The sequence below is a fragment of the Ahaetulla prasina genome, chromosome 3 (genome assembly GCF_028640845.1).
Source record: "Ahaetulla prasina isolate Xishuangbanna chromosome 3, ASM2864084v1, whole genome shotgun sequence".
Taxonomy (NCBI): domain Eukaryota; kingdom Metazoa; phylum Chordata; class Lepidosauria; order Squamata; family Colubridae; genus Ahaetulla; species Ahaetulla prasina.
In genome coordinates, this window is record NC_080541.1 from 148,942,502 (window position 1) to 148,958,835 (window position 16,334).

The 16,334-nt window shown below is 39.9% G+C and overlaps 1 protein-coding gene across 4 annotated transcripts in view; it reads right to left on the bottom strand.

The window, feature by feature from the left end:
• The window catches only part of LRRC8D (leucine rich repeat containing 8 VRAC subunit D), an 88,164-nt gene extending 72,249 nt beyond the window's left edge, over positions 1–15,915 (bottom strand). Inside the window, exon 1 of one of the 4 annotated variants that reach the window (XM_058174969.1) lies at positions 15,650–15,915. The gene's annotated coding sequence lies outside the window, so the exon portion shown is untranslated. Of the gene's footprint in view, positions 1–15,329; positions 15,443–15,644 lie in introns of those variants that run through there. The other 3 variants (XM_058174967.1, XM_058174966.1, XM_058174968.1) reach the window with 3 other exon arrangements.
• Positions 15,916–16,334: the final 419 nt, after the last annotated feature.

Sequence of the window (16,334 nt, forward strand, 5' to 3'; positions counted from 1 at the left end):
AGCCAAGCTACTTCTATATTGTTGCCCAAAATTATATATGGAGTCATTATGAATCAAATCTGATGTCAACGTTCCAGAAAACCCCTTCCTGCAGAAAAGACTCCGTGGCAAACATCTTTAAAAGTTCTTTTACTAGCATAGGTAAACTGGCACAGTTGGATAAACTCCGAATCTGGAGATCCGGGTTTTCCCTCAGCAGTACAAAACCCCAGACCCCCCACCCCCTCCTTGACTCCTCTGCCGATCACGTGGTCCAGTCACCAACCGTCCCATCTCACCAACCGTCCCATCTCGAGGCATCACTCCGACCACTCCTTGTCCAGATGCAGTCTTGGCCTGACCTTGACTGGCAGGAAGAATGTTATTATGTCTAATGGCCCCTTGTACCAACTCCCCCTTCTCCTACTTTCCCACACAGGAGAAAGTGGCAGCGTGGAAGCCTTCGGCCTAGTATGGCTTCCAAAGCTGACATCTGACTTGAGTTACCTTATTAGCTGCATTAAGATTGTTAATAAAGTTATATATATGGTATAATTTTATTATAATTTCATTATTGTTACATTATGAATCATCCACAACTGAAATTAGGTTTTCAGCTTTGAGTAAAACGTTCCCTGACACTTGATAAAACACAGATTCCTTTCATCTCCTTGAAAATATATTGTCTGGATCCATGTATCAAGCCAAGCCACAGTTTGTTAAGTAAGCCCCAAGAGTTGAGCTTACACGTTGCTCTAAGCCATTAAACATGACCTATTAAAACACAACTGACTGGATTCACATACCACATTTAACCAAAAACAAACAAAGTGCACTATGGCTTACTTGGAGGTATGAACTACTAGACCACAGACTGACCGGGCAAGAAGTAACAACAGAGTAGAAAAATAAAGGAAGTCAGTGGTCATACTGACACATACACATACACCCCCCCAAAAAAACATGAGTGACAAGGAGAGATGTAAAGGGCTGATATAACAGGCAATAATTTTGAACCAATTATTCTATTTCTTAAAATATGACAGTAAAACATTATTAACAGAAGCATTTCAGGAAATGCATAATTCACTTCCTTAAAGAACATTTCAAGCTTTGAAATTTTTTTTTTCCTCAACAGTCGTAGCCCTTAAATCCTCTCTGGCAGATTTCCATGGTTGTTTATAAGAGGATGGAAAATGCTGTTCCAAAGAACAGTGAAGGCCTATACTTCAAAAACAGTGTTGATTCCTCCACATTAAAATAACTTTTACCACTAGAGACAGAGGGGCTATGTCAGTTAAAATTAGTAATGGGGAAGTGAGCATTACTTACTGTGCTGAACGGCCAGCTTGACTTGGGAGACAAATTTTACCAAAACACAAAAAGATTATTCAAGTTAAATCTGAATAAAGCTGGCTTTGTTCCGTAACAGCAGACATACTATTTCAACTAGTCTAATTATTGCACATTCTAAATCGTCAAATTATGCATACAAAAAAGAATAATTATTATTTTTAATTAAATACAGCTTCAGGGAACTGGAATTATTATTTTAAAAAACGGTTCTGGAAAGAATGTCCTGATTGAAACCAGCCCATGAGAGCTTCTATCTGCTTCTCAAGGCAGGAGCTGAATAAGAAAGATGCTCATTACAATTCAAAGTACGTAGATATGATAGATGGGTTAACAGGATGCTAACTTGGTTGGTTTGTTTTACATATGAACCAGGCCTCTGTGATTTATTACATAATGACTTACGGTAATTTGACATGTGAACCCAATCAATGATTGTCAGATAGTTTGATCATATGTGGCCACATTTTTTAATTTACCTTACGTTATTTTTTTTAAAAAAAGGAGGGAGAAGCTAATTCCATCTGTGTTTACAAAAGCAAAAACAGTTGAAAACTATCTGGCCTGCTCTACAATTCAGACCAACTATTTACTAAGCAATTAAAACAAATATCAGTCTATACAACACACCAAGAATTACAGTATATCTAGTTTGACTCTTAAAAAGAAAAAATACGCATTGTATGATAAAGCTTCAAAGCCTAAATAAACAGTAGTAGATAGATTTTTAATAGAAGCAATGGAAGTTTCAAAAAGGACATCTGGCTGACATATTTTCAGTTGCTGGATAATGTAGAAAACAACAAATTTGCTTGTAAAACTCAAGATTTTATATAATACCCATAATGAGGAAGATTATACAGCTCAATCTATCTAGACATAAGCTGGTCACACAGAGTGTATTAGGATTCTTCCCAATGAAAGAGCCCAGAAAAGATCCAAGCCACAACTGCCTAGGTCACATTTTAAATGTGTCAATCAAATGCCCAGATCCTTATCTCAGCACATTCAAGTCAATATCAGAACCAGAACCAGAACCATGTGTCCTATGACCAAATGCTAGTATTTTTTTAAAAAAAATAATTTTTATTTATACATTTTTCTTTAACATATATAAATATTTAATAGACAGTGTATTGTCTGGATCATTTTACATATACATAATAGTAATAATGATATTCTTTACTTGTATATAATACTATTCTTCCAACTTCTAATTTCTACCGTTATTATCTAACCATTGATAATACAAATCCCAAGTTTAAAAATATTCTGTCTCTTCTTTATCCTTTATCTTTAGCGTTAACCTATCCATTTTTGCACAATCTAATATTTTTTTGATTATATTTTCTTCTGAAGGCGTTTCCTCATTTTTCCAGTGTTGTGCAAATACAATTCTTGCTGCCGTTAATATGTAGTATTAGATATATATTTCCTTTATTATATTTTTCTGGCAAAATTCCTAACAAAAATATTTCTGACTTTAAATCTTTATGTTGCTTTATCATTATCATGTCCAAATTTTTTTAGCTTTTGAGCAAGTTCACTACATATGATAGTACGAGCCTGGTTGCATTTCCAATGTTTAGCGGACATGTTTTTAAACATCTTTGCTAGCTTTGCCGGTTGCAAATGCCAGCTATAAAACATTTTATACAGGTTTTCCTTGTACATGGTTGCCATTGTCAATTTGTAGTTTCTATCCCAAAGTTTTTTGTTTTTTTTTTATTTGCATTTATATCCCGCCCTTCTCCGAAGACTCAGGGCGGTTTACACTATGTCAGGCAATAGTCTTCATCCAATTGTATACTATATACAAAGTCAACTTATTGCCCCCCAACAATCTGGGTCCTCATTTTACCTACCTTATAAAGGATGGAAGGCTGAGTCAACCTTGGGCCTGGTGGGACTTGAACCTGCAATATTGCAGGCAGTTGCTGTTAATAACAGGCTGCATTAGCCTGATGAGCCACCAGAGGCCCTTTGTCATTTATCTAGTTCTATAGTATATCCAGTATTTTTGTTACTCAAAGTCAATTCTCTGAAAGGAGTGGTCTTGATTATATAACTAAAACTGCTTGTTCACTATTGTGACCAAAATCAGGGTAGACCACAGCCCTCCCCCTCATCAAATTCTCATAAAACAATAAACTTGAACAGCATCAATATCAAAACACCTCTCAAAGTTCAAAAGGTTTGAGTTATACAGTCATAGGGTTAAAAGTTAATTGTAAATGAATTGATTATGAGCAATAAATATTTTTTATTTCCTTGTATAAAAGGAAAGGTACAATTAAAATTCAGTAGCTGGTAGCTGAAATGAGGACCATATAAACTCAACCAAGTTTTTGAACTTTTTGACGTTTCTGCCATAATAAAAGCAGCTAAAGGGTTATCAAATCACTTACTCTATTCGTTCCAATGGCAATATTCTAACCTAAAAATTCATAACTATCATTGCAATTTAAATCACCAAGCCAGAGCACCAAAGTCACGCCAAACCAGAAAATGTTTGAAGTCAATTATTGTATAAATGTTGTAGTTAAAAAGTAGCTACAAGGAGGCAAAGAGGAATAATGGGTGAGATCCCAGCAATAGAGAAAAAGTATTAAATCTCTTTGCCAATTATAATTTGCACCAACCGAGAAACATGGCTCAGAGAAGCGGGTCAGGAATCTTGAAAATCTTGCTGTCACTCCAAATGGACAAGACGTTTGTCTCACACTACCAAAAACTTACTTGAATTGATTACATCAATTCTGGCTAGTAAAGGTGTTTTGAACTTAATTTTAAAGAGATGTTTCTCTTTGCATTGATATTTCAGAAACTATTTTTCAAGCTTTATTTTTTTTTTAAATCACCATGCTGGAAGAATCAATTCTGAAAGAAAATAACATTAAAATTCAAGAAACATGTTACTGTTTTACTTGATGTCAAAAATATTTACATTTAACAAGAAATTCAGATACTGCAGTATAACAGGAATGAGTAGCAACTTACAAATGGTTAAGCCAGGGAAAGAAATCATGTGACTTTCTATATTTGAACAAAACTTCCTCAATACGAAGATACATTTAACAGCTTTGATGTACAGGCAATTGTTATATATGTTTAAAGAGAATATGTAGGCAAAGATGGGAAAGATTTTACCGGTACTTTTACATCAAAAAATAATAATAATTTGTTGAGAGTGCTACAATTCTGCACACAAAATATTGAGCCTAAAATATTGATTAGCAAAACACTGAAGTACTGTATCATTTTCTTTCTTGTTAGCAAGCTATGCTTCAGATCTGAACAAAGATCTGAACATTTCAAGGTAGATCAAGATAATTCAGAATGGATGTTGATTACTTGAGAAGGAATAGTTTCAATTCACTATTGGCGAACCTTTCGTGTTCTCGCGTGCTGGAAAACCATCCCGTGCCAAATGCGTGGCCTCGCCGGCTCTTGTCGCATTCATGCGCTCAAACACACGCCGGCCAGCTGGCCATCGCGCGCGTGGTGCCGGCAACCCCAGAAGTGTGGCGATCCATCGCGCATGTGCGTGATGCCAACCCGGAATGCCGGGTGCCAGCTCACGCATGCGCGATGGACCGCTGCACTTCCAGGGTCTGTTGGCACCACGCATGCAACGGCCAGCTGAGGAGCCGGTGAGACCACGCATTTGGCACGGGATGGTTTTGCGTGCCACTTCCGGCACGCGTACCATAGGTTTGCCAACACTGCACTATGGTATTCAAAATTCTCTGCAAAGTCCTACTGTTGTGAAACTAGTGGTATTGAAGCCCTATTCCCAAAGACGAAAGGACAAGGGCAAGGACAAGGACAGGACAGGACAGGACAGGACAGGACAGGACAGGACAGGACAGGACAGGACAGGACAGGACAGGACAGGACAGGAAAGAAGGGGAAAGGAAAAGGGAAAGGAAAGGGAAGGGAAAGGGAAAGGGAAGGAAAGGAACACTTAAAAGTTCATGATGGGGATAGGAGGGAGGAGAAGAACTGGACTAAATGATCAACCCATCTGTCCTCTCCAGGAGTGGTGCCTTTAATAGATGGCAGTGTCATCAATGGTCTGCCATCAATAAGCAATGTCAATCATTCAACTGCAAGCACAAAGAATTTATTAGGAGTTTGGAAGACTCTGCAAAAGAAGCCAGAACATGTAGCTGGTCAGGTTTGAAGGCAACTTTGTTCCCCAAAACAGTGAAGGATGTCTCTACAGAAACACATCTGATCCAAAGGGTGGCTATTTGAGCTGAGGTCAAGCTGGGTCACAGTAGTCATTACACTTTAGGAAAACAGTATCAATTTTTCCTTTCCTCCTACTCTCTAGCAAGTTTGGTAGCAAGACTTGTATGGTCATCTGAGGGGTAGCAGCTTATCACGCAGCCCTCTGTTTAATGTTTCTTGAGAGACTGTATGGCATTGGGACGTTACAACAGGGAAGGGTTGTAACTGGGAATGGCTGCCTCATAATTCTTTACACTAAGCATCTTTGGGAAAAGGCAGGCACAGCAGCTGGTCTCAGGGTCATTTCTCAATTAGACTCAACAGAGAAGAAGAATCAAAATCACCTGAGAGAGATGTTTTGTTTCTCTAGTCTACACCATAGGGAGAATTATCCCCAGAGAACACTATTCTGTTTTCCAAATCGTGCTTTGCATCTGTGTTTGATCATACCAACTCCCATTTTAGGGAGCATCTTCATTTTAGTCCTAATGAAATTGTTTTCTGCCCATGCATAATAATACTTTCTTTGACCATATCTTCCTTGAGTCATCTTTTTTTCAAAAAAAAATTAAAAATCAGATGTTACAGTCTTTTCCTGTAAGGAAGATTCTCAAGGCTTCTTTTTCCAGCTTTATATCTTTTTTCAGATCTAGCAATCAAAATTGTATACATGCATATACTGTATTTTAAAAAATTAGTGTATGAATATTAGAATGTTGGCAATTTTATTTTCAGTTTCTTTGCTTCTGATTCCTAGTATGAAATCCCAGGTTTGATTGAACAGGCTGTTTCTGCAGCTACAGACTTTTACAAAACTCCAGTAATATCCACCCGATAGAAACAAACTTATTTTTTACACATTAAAATAAAATGTTGGTCTAATGTAGTTGCTTAGCACACAGAAATTAATCTTGGGCTGTAGTGTTATATTTCACTGGAAAATACTGCAATGTTTACAAATATCCTCAAATTTTCAAATAGAAATCCTGATTAATATTTCAGGACTACACTAAGAAATAGAAGGTAACAATATTTTTAAAAAACTGAAAATAATGGGAATTTTAAAAAGTAATTTTAGTTATATTTTCCTTTTCTTCCAAAGTTTGTTCCTTGTAGGGTCAATTCTATCAGATAAAACTATATATCATGTTAACATCTAACGCAGTGATGGGAAACCTTTTTGGCACCAAGTGTCCAAATCGGAACCAGAGTACCAGAAACCCAAAAACCAGCTGGCCGGCGCATGGATGCCTGTTTTTCAGGCCGTTTTCCACCCATTTTTGGCCTCAAAAATGGCCCAAAAATGGCCCTGAAAAAGGCCTGAAAGCCCAAAAAACAGTTTGTTTTTTGGCTGGTTTTGGAGCCATTTTCAGGCAGTTTTCCGGCACTCCGGCACCCGCAAAGACCAGCTGGTGATGGCACACGCCACCTCTGGCACGCATGCCATAGGTTCGCCATCATGGATCTAACGTTTTGCATTTTCAATGATTTTTGCCTATTCTAACTCAGTATTTCCCAGCCTGGGCAAGTTGCAGGTGTATAGATTTCGAAGCCTGATTTTTTTTAAGCCAGTATAGTGCTTGCTGAGAATTCTGGGAGTTGTAGACCACATACCAGAGATTTACCAAGGTTGGAAAATTCTGGAAAGGTCGATCCCAGGCACAAAATCAGGCAGATGATCATGGCAGCAGCAGCAGACAGGTACTGACTTTTGAATGCCAAGATTATGTTTTACCAAGCAAAGGTTCTTCCTGTTCCCTATACACAGAAATAACTATTGTACCTTCTTGCTTCAGACATTTACACTAGAAAGGGATTGTAGTTTTCTCTTTGTGCAATCTTGCTAAGGTAATAACCTACCCTCTCTTAAAACGATGTTCTTTTGAACTTTGTATAGTGAACTATAAAGCCAAATGTAAACTCATATCCTAAACAGATGAGTTTCATAGCATACAGTATAAGAGTTTTTTTTTTTCTTGACTGTCTCCATTTCCAACTATTTTTTACCCTATTTTATACTTTTAGATTATCTACAAGTAAAAAGCAACCATATTTTTTTCAGACAACTCTGACTAAAGCTTGGTGGCACACTAATGCCAGCTGGGTGTTGTTTGCCATGCCCCTTGGGGCTGAACTGAGCATAATGGCCTTTTTAGCCAGAACAAACAAGAGGAGAAACCTATGGCTTATTTTAACGTTAACAAGTTTCCCCTCTGACCTAAAACGGTATCATGATGTAGAGAGAGGCTAAAGTATAATTGTACTTATAAATGCTGTGAAGAATATCAGAAACCACTTCTCTGTGTCTTCCTTTTCCTTAATTTGTTTCTTTCTTGCATTTTTCACTTTCTCTGAGTTTTTCTTTTTTTTCTTCCTGACTTTAGTTTATGTTAAGTTCTTTATTTCAGTCCAGAATGCAAGTGTAGGTAGTTATGCACCCAATGCACTTGGGACACTGCTATGCGCCAAGTTGCCCTGGCTCCCAACAAGCATCCAGATCAGTGGTGGGTTCTAACCAGTTTTACCACCCGTTCGCATCGCGCACCAAACTTGCATTTCATGCAAGCGCAAGGAGTAAAAAAACAGCTGAGGGATAGCAATCCAGTCTGCCGTACTTTACAGCTGAGCTAAAAACAAAGGAATAAAGGTAGGTATAGCGTGGGGGCGGGATAGAGGGCCCAACTGACATTAGGAGCAAACCGGTTCACTCTCACAGCAAAATTTCCACTACCGGATCTCCCAAACCGGGCAGAACCGGTAGCAACCCACCACTAATCCAGATGTAATTCAAGATGTTGGTTATCACCTTGAAAGTCCTGCTTCCAACAACATCTGTCTGACTCACATATAGCAATAGCACTTTGACTTATATGTGGCTCCACAGTGCTTTGTAGTACTCTCTGGGTAGTTTGCAATGTTAGCCTATTGCCCCCAGCAATCTGACTCCTCGTTTTATCAACCTCGGAAGAATGAAAGGTCAACCTCGAAACCTGTCAGGATTGAACTCCTGGTAGTGGAATGCAGAATCAGCCTGCAATACTGCATTGTAACCACTATGCCACTAGGGCTTTGTTTCCCCCTAAGGAAGACACACTCCAGGTTCCCCTCATTTAAGTACTGCCATCTCATGGGACCTAGGAAGTGGGCCTTTTCAGGGTCCATGCTGTCTACAAACATCTCCCACATACAACAAGCCCAACCCTGCTGGCCTTTGGAAAAGCAGTCAAGCCTTGACTTTTTCCCAGTCAATAACTTTTGGTCGTTTTCATCTATTCCATTCAGTTTACCATTTTACACATCCTAGTTATCTTTTAATAACGTAAGTTTTCTTCTTATTGTTCATGTTATTGTTCATGTTTGTTCAACATATTCTTATTGTTCATGTTTGGTGAGAATGATGTTGGTTGAGTTACATAAAGGTGGCCCTATAAATCAATAAAGATCAGCTATCAGGACAGTCCAAATTCTGCCAACATACTTCAGTGCAACTTCACTGATTGAAGGAAAGCACATTAAAGCAGCTGTCTGGATGACTCCTTAGTCTCTTTACTTCTGGTAGAAGGAAGAAAAACATTTTTCTAATGCCAAAAAGAACAGATGCAATTTGTTATTAGTTTCATCTTCAGCAAAAGCTATGATTGTAAAATAATGACTAGATAGTCCTTGAGAACCAACTGTGGCATATTTAACCACAACTTAAGAGTGGGCTGGTGCACAGCAGATTAAACAGAAAAATCTGCAAATGATAGAAAAGTGGCAACTCAGGTTAATGAACAACAACTTTCAAGGGCTCAAAAATGAAGGTGTACACAATATTGATCATGCACTCATATTAAAAATAAAAAAATCATGATTATACCGCATTAGTTAGAAGGTTTATCTAGCTTTCATGTCTTGTAATGTCGGTAATAATGCAAAAACATGAAAGGCCAGATTAATCCTCTCAACAAAGTTTAGAAGGGAAGCAGAAAATAGTTTTCTTCCTTTAATGCCCCTTAAAAAGGCCTTGGAAAAAGTAGGTTAAAGACTTATGCACAGGGAAGTAGTGTGAATCGTAAATTAAGGAAGAGATCTAGCTCTGATTTGCTATGATGAGAGAAAAGAGCTTCTGAAAAAAGCAGATTGATTCTCCTTCCTAGGTAAAACAGCATTGGTGAGAAAAAGTGAAAAGTCCCTAGAGTGACCATTCCTATATTGCCAAAATAATATCGACCCATTTCCATTTGCAAATCTAAGACATACAGATGCAAATTCATAATTAGCTGCTGTAAATTCAATAGAAACACAAGTAACATTTTTCAGCACAGTTCAGCCGGGGAGCGGGGAATGTCAAAATGGCAACCGCAACCACAGCAAAGGGGCGGTTAAAAGGGGCACTGTAGCTCAGTGATGGGCTTCAAATTTTTTAACAACCAGTTCTCTGCCCTAATGACTGGCTGGGAGGTCATGTGACTGAGTGGGCATGGCCAACTCTACATCACTAGTGTGGGTGGTACCAGTATGGAACAGGCAGGGTTGGGGAGGGAATCCAGGGGTCTCTGGTGGGGGGGGTGGGCGGGAGGAAAAAAAATACAACCTCAGTGTGTGTGTGTATGAGAGAGAGAGAGAGAGAGAGAGAGAGAGAGGAGAGAGAGAGACTGCATCAAGCTAGGCTGGGTAAGCTGGATCCAGCAGAAGAGACGGAGAGGGAGAAGGGACCAGCAGTGGCCACTAGCATTGAGGGGAGAGTGCCACACAGAGATGGGAGCACACAAAAAAGCCGCCCCCTTCTCAGTCTCCGTTGCGAAGAAGGGGGTTAGCAGAGAGGGGAAGAATGCAAGGTTACTACATCTGGGACAAGGGGACCCGGGACACGTGTGGGTCCTGCTCACCCTCTTCTTTTCCCCTCACAGCCAGCTTTTTTGGGCCATTTACAGGGCTATTTTCAGGCCTTTTTTGGGGACAGATCAGGGCCTGAAAATGGCCCTGAAACGGCCTGCTTTAGGTGTTTTTCGGGCCATTTTTCGGGCAGATTTTGGCTGGAAAAATGGTCAGCCAGTGGTGCGATTTGCCAGTTCTCCAAACCGCGCAGAATCAGAACAACCGGTTCAGGTGAACCAGTCAGAACCACCAGCAGTAGCCTACCTCTGCTGTAGCTGCCATTTTGACTTTTTTGAGTCCAACCAAGGATATTCTTAGCATAGCGGGAATACTGTAAACAAGAGATATATGGGCTGGCTTAAAGGGGTAACACAAGTTCCTGCTTTTCTTCCCTTCTGATGGTTTGTTTTAAAAATGATCGCTGTTCAGGACATACTCTAGAGTAGAAAACTGTTCCCTGCAAAGTACTTATTGGTTTTATTAGGCTTACCTACCACTTCAATTGTTAGTTGATTCTGGGCGGTTTACAACCCTCTATGCATAAGAAAGATTAAAACAACTAAGAAATAAACCAGATAAACAAGAATACACAGTTGAATACTATGTTGAAGAATCATTAATTAATTAATTTATGTATGTATGTATATTTGTACGCAGGAAGTATCTCCCTCAATTCATTTCCCTCTCAAAGACCTGCTAAAATAACCAGACTGCTTTCTTAAATCCCTCTAATGTAGATGGCAATTTCACAGGAATGTTAGAGAGACAGCTATCCCATCTCATAATTTGGGCCAAATTCCCATAAGACAGCTGCAAAGTCCAAGGAGATAACTATGATTGATCTTAGAAGCCTCTTTCTGTCTTCAGCGTCAGCCTGCTCATTCCTTGACTAAGTTTGGTCTCCCTCCTTTTTTTTTTTTTTTTTTGGTGCTATTCAAACCCTGTTGACAGCTGTCTCGGCTTCCTTAATATACTTCTTCAACAATCTTTTTTATTGGATGTTTTTATTTGAGATGTAACAGCTTAATTCAAAATGCTGTTATTTTATCCACATGTTATTTTTAACTGCCTTAACAGTATATTTTTTCCTGGAAAAGAGGGATATAAATATTCTATTTAATAGTTATCAACCTACTGAATATAATGGACTTCATTGTACTATTAAAGGATCATAAGTCATACCTTCCTAAATCAGGACAGGGCCAATAGACTGTTTATCTGTACAGTGATGTTAATGGTTAAACAATCCACATGCTTAATTCCTCATCTTCAAGAGCCTTTGCTTATTTATCAAGAAAAATGGACCTGTTATTGCCAAGGTAGCTGCAGCTTGGCTTACACTACGCTGGCTGAAACACTTTTTCCCTTCTCAGTTGTTTCCTAAACAGACTTTTTTTTTTAATTTGCATTTATATCCCGCCCTTCTCCGAAGACTCAGGGCGGCTTACACTATGTCAAGCAATAGTCTTCATCCATTTGTATATTATATACAAAGTCAACTTATTGCCCCCAACAATCTGGGTCCTCATTTTACCTACCTTATAAAGGATGGAAGGCTGAGTCAACCTTGGGCCTGGTGGGACTTGAACCTGCAGTAATTGCAAGCAGCTGCTGTTAATAACAGACTGCATTAGTCTGTTGAACCACCAGAGGTTTAGCATTGTGACTTGATTGGGTCACAATGCTAAACCATAACATAGCTCAAGCAACTTCTGTTCCTTGAATTCCCAGCAGTTTTAGCCCTCCAGATGTTGCTGAGTAAGGTTCCCTATCTCCAATGAATAAAGATGCTTAAGATTACAGAGAAAAACTTGCTGTAGGCCCTATATGGCAGGGATTCCCAACCCCCATGCCATGGACCACTATCAGTCCATGGTCTGTTAGGAACCGAGCTGCACAGCTGGAGGTGAGCGGCAGGCGAGCAAGCGAAATTTCATCTTTATTTGCAGCCGCTCTCCAGCTCCCTAGCATCAAGGCTCAACTCTACCTCAGATCATCAGGCATTAGATTCTCAAACACTTGTGTAAACTGCACATGCAAGGGATCTAGGTTGTGCGGCCCTCCCCATCCTCCCTTCTGATTTGTGGAAAAATTGCTTTCCACAAAACTGGTCCCTGGTGTCAAAAAGGCTGGGGACCTCTGCTATATGGTATGAATCTTGATTTATTTCCAAGTTGCACGCTTGTTTGGTATTAGGTTTGTCGCAAAATGTGACAGATACCCAACTGCATAAGTAACAAAAGAATAATCGGGGTTACAGTTCAATATCGTTCATATTATAAATGAAGTTGGCTTCTGCAAAAAAAAAAACCTATAGCCGAGTGATTTTTATTCCATTAGTTTGCAACATTTGAAAGGGCACAAGTTGTCCACCCCTGATTTAATATTACAGGTAGTCCTCAACTTACAACCGTTCATTTAGTGACCATTCAAAGTTAAAACGTTACTGAAAAAAGAGACTTATGACCATTTTTCAAATGGTCAGTGTGATTACGACCTTCTGACAAGCAAAGTTAATAGGGAAGCCAGATTTACCTGGTAACTAACTGAACGACAGATAGGATGGCAAAGCAGGGAACTCTCACAAGATCGTTTCACAATATTTTGAAATGTTATTTTGAATTAGAGGTAGTCCTCACTTTACAACAGTTCATTTAGTGGCCATTTGAAGTCACACCGGCACTGAAAAAAGTGACTTATGACCACTTTTCACACTTATAACCACTGTTGCATCCCCATGGTCACGTGATTTACATATGGATGCTTGACAACTGACTCACATTTATGACTGATGCAGCATCCTGGAGTCATGTGATTGATTTATTTCAAGTTGCACGCTTGTTTGGTATTAGGTTTGTCGCAAAATGTGACAGATACCCAACTGCATAAGTAACAAAAGAATAATCGGGTTACAGTTCAATATCGTTCATATTGTGAATGAAGTTGGTTTCTGCAAAAACAAACAACTAAACTATTTACTGAATCTGCACTACTATTAATCGTTTCATAGTTCCCATCACCAATCTCTTTCCACTTATGACTGTATGACTATAACTTTGTTGCTGGCAATCCTTATGATTTATATTGATATATTGACCATCAATTGTGTTGTAAATGTCGTACCTTGATGAACGTATCTTTTCTTTTATGTACACTGAGAGCATATGCACCAAGACAAATTCCTTGTGTGTCCAATCACACTTGGCCAATAAAATTCTATTCTATTCTATTCTATTCTATTCTATTCTAAATTTTGGGCTCAACTATGGACTACCTGTATAGAAATATTATGGAGCTGCCATTTAAGAGCAAACCAAAGAATCTTTAATCCAGCGGAAAACTGTTAAATCTGCCATAAACAAGATTATACTACCTGAAGACATAGTACTGAACTATAAAAAGTCCTTACGATGCTTTTCCCAGCACAAAAAAGGACATGAATGCATTTGCTGCCACCTGAGGCGTCACAAATTAAAAGAGCGATGCCTGGAGGGCATGGCAAATAACATTTCATTTTATAGCCTTTCATTTCTACCACACCTACACTGTAACACACTTCCTCCTTTTTCCTGGCACATACAGTACTCAACGATGGAGAGATTCATCTCCCTCCAATTACCGTACTTTCCTTCCCATATCAGCAGTACAATTAGTTACTTTCTTTTCTCAGCAGCAGCTGCTATCCTCAACATTTAGGACAAGTCTCTGTTGGCAGCCAAAGGGGTGGGTGGGGTGGAAGTGAGAAAGAGGTGGGGGGGGGAGAGAAAAAACAAAAGACTTTTGAAATGGAATTTAATCTGAGGATATTAGCCTTCCCAATTTCAGTGGTCTAGCTACAATTCTGGATGCATTCCAGTTTCCATTCATAACTGTCTTTCTCATGAATGGGAAGCATCAGATCTTGGTAAGAGGATATTTTACTGTGTTGTCTATTGGTATGGCAAAAACCCTAAGCATTTCTCATACATTGGTGTCATGTTTTAGAATGCTTGGCCTTTGCAGTTGATGTCTTTTTAAGTGATATTAGCACCTTTGTTTATTTTTACACCTTTAGATAGTGCTTATATCGATTTTGGGTTTGTTCTTCAGGCAAAAAAAACCCACTTCTCTTACATCAGCCCAAAGAAACAGGGGAAGGGAGTGACCTGAAGATTCCCTCAGAAGATGAAGTCACACAACTGTGACATACACCTTTCTGAATAAGATTTAATTTAATCCAGCATTGCAAGGCTTGTCTTTAAAACAAAAAGGCAAACCCCCAGTACTTTATTTTTCTCATATTGTGAATGAAGTTGGTTTCTGCAAAAAACAAACAAACTATAGTTGACTGAATTTTATTTCGTTAATTTACAAGGAGATGAAGTTTCATCTTTACCGGGAAAATCCATTCTCATTCAGATAGTTAATACCATATAGTTTACACAGTAGCACGGAAGATAGTTTGCAGACCTTGTCACAAGCCTTCCACTCTGTTAATATTTCAGATATTTCTTAACTTTTACAAAAGGAGAGAAGAGAGGTATGTGGCCCAAGAAACCAGAAGTCTTAAGCACCCTTTCCAAGCAGTCAGAAATGCGCGGAAAAGAGCTATCTTGTCTTTCTAGTTGCAAAAGAGAGCTATAGTGCAGCACAGTCCAAAATAAAAAACCCAGAGAATCCAAAGTTCAAATCCAAATTTATGTGCAGGGCAAGAATAAACACGCCTATTAATACCAGCAAAAGTTGTGTTCAGTATCACATACTGCCATATCATGGCTTTGTCAATATTGCAACCGTTCGCAATCCTGACTCATTAAACAAACCACGAAATAAGCTTGGAGGTGATTACTACTTGCACTGACTTCCAGGTAAACAGGTGCAAGTTTAAAGTCTTAAGGCTACATAATCTTACCTTCACTTACCTGAGCACAAGATTCACTGAAGGCAAAGTCTGACTTTCCAAACACACACACACACACGATCTGAGCTTTGTGCTTCAAGAGACCGAAGGCGAATCGCTTCCTCGCGAACTAAGCGCCTCTTCTTCCTCCCCCCTACTCCACAAAGGGACGCCAATACCGGCCCACCGACCAAGATTGTTGTAAAAAAAAAAAAAAAAAGGATGTCCGACATTAGCTTGAGACTGCACAAAAATCTCTGATCCGCAACACAACCGGGCGAGGACCGGTTAGCAATAATATTAAATCACCCGGCACACCGGGTATATTTTTACGCACCTCACCTAGCAGCAGCAGCAGCCCCGGCGAAGCGACTCACTCTAGCAGCCGAGCCCATGCAGGCGGGGCCAAAAGCGCCGGGCGAGGGAGCGCGGTCCAAACCCGGGCGAGGCAAGGTTTAGACGAAGCCCGCAAGCTTACCTCTTCGGCCTTGGCTGGAAGAAGAAAAAAGCAAACCTCCACCATTTTTTTTTTAATTTTTATTTTTTTTGTAATCACGCCCGGTCCGGCTATCGCTCGTTTCTCTCAACGCAGAGCGAAGCTAATGGCTAGGCCCTATCCAATGGCACCAGAAGCAGAGCCCATGTGATTGCTGGCGACGCCTTTTGCTCCCCGCCTCGCAGTTCAGGTGCGGTTGCAGCCAAACCAAGCCAGGGCCCCTGGAAGGGAAGTCCGGCGCGTGCCCGGTTGCTTTTTTTTTGGTGGTGGGGGGGGGAGTTTTGCTCGGGTTTTTTTGTTTTTTTTTACAGATTGCCTCCAATGGCGGGAATTCTCCTCTACACCGTCCCGGATGACAGGTGAACGGGGAAGAGCGCGGAGATGCGCCCAGGAGGAAGGGGGGGGGGGAATGCCGGCTAACACTGCAGCCCATTGACGGCGACCCCATTGGATTCATTTTTTATTTTTTTTTTGCATCCAGGCCGGGCCTTGCTGTGAGGCAGAGGAGGGCAATGGCAGTTAGTACATCAA